The following is a 3,846-nucleotide window of genomic DNA, read 5'->3' as shown; positions in this document are numbered from 1 at the left end:
AATATTATCGTTGGGCTTTGGGCACTTAACCCCCGGTTACGTGCACACACATTTACATGTGTTACCGGCGATTTCGAGTGTATACAAATGTCTCTTTCTGTTACGACTCGAATCTAATACACTCCCAGGATCCATTAGAAGTGCAAAACACCAATTAAAGTTTTGCACGGATTACCAGAGGAGTGAAAAACACACAAAAAATAACCAGTATCGTGGTATTACACTCTTTCGTGTTTGTATTCGTTGAGGGGAACGGAAAAGCGAGTGCGAGCGAGATAGCTGCCGCTCTACAGTTGTCCCGCTCGCTCTCGTGCTGCGCAGGCCGCAGATAAATGCGCAGCCATTTTTTAACGGGCGGAGCCTAAAATAACGGAAGCGCTTGGGACTTTGTGGTCGGGCGGAAATAGTGGGAAATTTGGTGTGGTGCGGGAATTTCCCCGCTGATTAGCCAGCTGTGCAGAATTGAGTTGGCTGAGTTTTCCGTGGAAAGTCGAAGAGACTGCGCGCTTTTCGAGGCAATTTTCCCGAGCCAATGCATTTAGAAAAGTCGAGCCATCGGCCCCGTGTGCAGTGCTTACGGAAAAGCTCCCGAAGTCCCCGAAAAAGCTCGGGAGGGAAAGCTTGTGCCGCTTTCGCAGATGCAACTTGCCAAGTCAAGCTGCACCTACTACCTACGCTCAAAATGGCGGCTCTGTCGGCGGAATGCCGATAAATCAAAGTTCCTCATTTTAAAAATGTCAAGTGACCACCGCGCCATCACACAGCAGCGGGTACATTAATAGGGATGGTACTTTTCCTTGACACTTATGGTGAGTTTGGGTCGTAATTCCTCTACTTGATTTAATTAGCACTAGAGATTTTAGAGATTCAAGCTTAGTTGGTGATTTGATTTGCTTTATGTCGTATACCATATGCTGATATTAGTCAGAACTAGAACTATCACTTTAATTCGTATTGCAATCACACTTGTTGGCTATGTTCGATAAAAGTTTGGAGTAAAAGCCAATTAGCAGCTACTAATACATTATGCAGATGCATGCATATAAATCAAGAATGGTAGGGTCCTCATTTTAGTTAGCCACCATTAAGATTTTGTCCGCAACTGTGGGTTCCTTTGCGGCATCAAGTGGCTGGTGCCTGGTGACTGGGGAGCGGCATTTCATCAGAGGGAATTAATCAGAGCAGATGAAGCGACAACCGAAAAATAACGACGCGGCATCTCCCAAAGAGCCGGCCGCTGCTTATCTCCTCAATCTGAATCGCCGCAGCCGGCTTTTTAGTGCGTGTCCCCCGATGGCTGGGACGCTCAGATGCCGAGATGCATCCCATTTGCAGAGTATCTGTATCTGTATCCGAAGGTGTGTGATCCGTGGAACTGGCGCTTGGAGGCGACAGCCGCGGAATGTCACCGGGGATCCGATCCAGAGACCCTCTTCTCACAGTTTTTTATGTTTTTGGTTCTGGGGTTCTCTTTTTATTGGCCATTCATATCCCAGAGCATCCATCAAACGCGCGCCCGTTCATGTCAAATTATAAAATCCGAAAAAATTTAAATCTAATTTTGCCACAGCGTCGACCGAGGACCATATTCAAATGCCTAATGGATTTTACTTTGTCCTGACAAGTACAAGCCCATTTAATCAATAATTAACGTAATCCATCAAGTACAAAGTGTCAAATGCACTCGCGAGCGACGAGCCCATCAGGCCTAAAAGGATTTCCAGCGAAAAGCGCATCGCGTTAACAAAAAATCAAGTTGTCGCAAAGATACACGAAACAAATCCGCGCCCGTCCTGTCACATCTGCATGTCGAAAAACCAGCAGACCCATCAGAACCCGAGTGTATAGCCCAGCAACCCCTAATTTTAACCCCTGCTTGCCGGGAATACGCATAGGCATAGCCATAAAGCAGCGGCGGCAGCAGCAGCTTATCTAAGCCGAAAAGTCGACCCTGATCAACCACTTGCAGACCAGACCCCGTCCGTGTAGATAGCCCTTGTCCTACTCCAAATGGGTATCAAACTACAAATGTCCATTTTTCAATTTACCTGGCCCTTACGCACTCGGCACCACTCCCCCGCACTCACCCACCAACGCATTGAATCTGAAATGCGGACACAATAATATACGGACAGGGGACGGGAAGTGGCCAGGCATACGGACAAACAAACGGACAAACACCCACCGAATCGCCCTATAAATTAGCCCTCGGCCGTGGCGACCGTTGACCAGTTGGTTTTGCTGGCGGCCAAAAGACCGTGAAATTTTCCCAATATGCTGCGTTTTATTTGCGTTTCCCTCCACTCATCCCCATCGCACTGGCCATATACCAAATATATCCCATATAAAATGGTCACTGGGAACTGGGCACTGCTCGCATTTAAATGGACAGCCTGTTTGACGTATGAATAAATTATGTTCTGCCCCTCGAGCCCGCACGATCGATTCTTCGGCTAGTTAACATAATTTTAAAGACAAAGGCTACGCTCCACATATTATCCACGGCCAAAGGGACAGTTGACATCTCTGCGCTTCAGTGGGGGAAATTTATATGCCGCAATTTGTCAATTGTTGCAATTTCTCTTTGTGTGCTCGCAGCTATTTATACAGTTTACTTCCCGAAGAATAGCCCCTCATAAATAATTGAAATGTTTGTTTATATTTCTGGGTAGTGAGCCTGCCGATTAAGGATGCGTACATCAGGTAAAATGATAGGAACGAAATTATGCATTCAATGTATGGCGTACTTAAAGGTGAGATTAATGAACTGCAGTACTGAAGAGTATTCAGTAAGCAATAGTTAGCGCGTCCCAAATGCTGCAAGGATAGTACTACATAATTGTTTATAAACTGAATAAAAATCTATTCATTTTTCTCTTACAGTAACAAGACGGTAGGAGTGCCACTCAATCATCCACAAACAAGTCGTGTTAAAGGTTTGTTAATGGCTCAAAAAGTGACTCCAAATTATAATCTACCCAATATTTCAGCGACTTATCCTGTCATGTATACATTTCCCTGAAATAGCCTGGCTTAAAGGGATGCGACCCGAGCCACTCAGCCGTCGAAAAGTAATTGTAACCCGATCCTGTGTCGCTGGATGTACATAAGTAAATGAGCTTTAAAATAATTTAGCTATCTCTTAAGCACATGTGTTTGTTTTCCCTTCCCAGATACCAGTTCCAGTTTCCGCCGATCGAGCCCAAGTTCATTGGGAGCACGGAGTGTGGAATGGGCGATGTCCGGCCTGACGTTTATGAAAAGCCATCGCAGCATCAAAGCCAATTAAGATACCGGGCACATACAAGCTCTAAAGGAATACGCGGCTAATTTCTGCGACAAAGCCGACAAACGATCGAGTTCGAGGTGGAGCGTCTTGGGGCACAAGAAGCGGCACTTTTGTCGCAAACACAGGCCGTAAAATTAAGAACTCTGATTGGTAACAAATGTTTTTGTTCATTCGAGTGATAAAAACGTAGCGAACCGAAAAGATATAAAGTTCTCTTTAGTGACTTGCCAGTGCGGCGATGATAAAATATTTAAATGAGCGCCGAATGGGTAAGGTTCGATGGGATCTGCTTGGATCGAATCGGACATTTAGGAAATCAGAGGGACAGACCCAAAACCTTAATGGCCGCGCACACGAACCTGGCCAACAAGCCCAAAACAGTGGGCTTAAACAAGGCCCAAGGGCAAAAGTGTGAAACATTGAGCGGCGTAACGCCAATAGCATTCGTCGATAACCACTGTGTGTCTCGCCGAGTAAGTCGGTCGGCTGTCATGATTAAACAAAAGTCCAATGCCAGCTAGGATATTAAATTACAGCCCATAGCAGCTGAGGACAGG

At 45.9% G+C, this 3,846-nt stretch overlaps 1 long non-coding RNA gene across 1 annotated transcript; it reads left to right on the top strand.

Annotated features, from left to right (window-relative positions):
- The first annotated feature begins 469 nt into the window (after positions 1-469).
- On the top strand, positions 470-3,377 carry LOC26526292. The gene is made up of 4 exons (XR_001448564.2): positions 470-809; positions 2,884-2,936; positions 2,991-3,110; positions 3,174-3,377. It is a non-coding gene; the product is annotated as an uncharacterized LOC26526292 (long non-coding RNA).
- The last annotated feature ends 469 nt before the right edge of the window (positions 3,378-3,846 follow it).

The sequence above is a fragment of the Drosophila erecta genome, unplaced genomic scaffold (genome assembly GCF_003286155.1).
Source record: "Drosophila erecta strain 14021-0224.00,06,07 unplaced genomic scaffold, DereRS2 tig00000021-arrow-pilon, whole genome shotgun sequence".
Classification (NCBI taxonomy): Eukaryota; Metazoa; Arthropoda; class Insecta; order Diptera; family Drosophilidae; genus Drosophila; species Drosophila erecta.
Note: the sequence above shows the minus strand (reverse complement) of the source record. Positions and strands in the feature narration are given on the sequence as shown.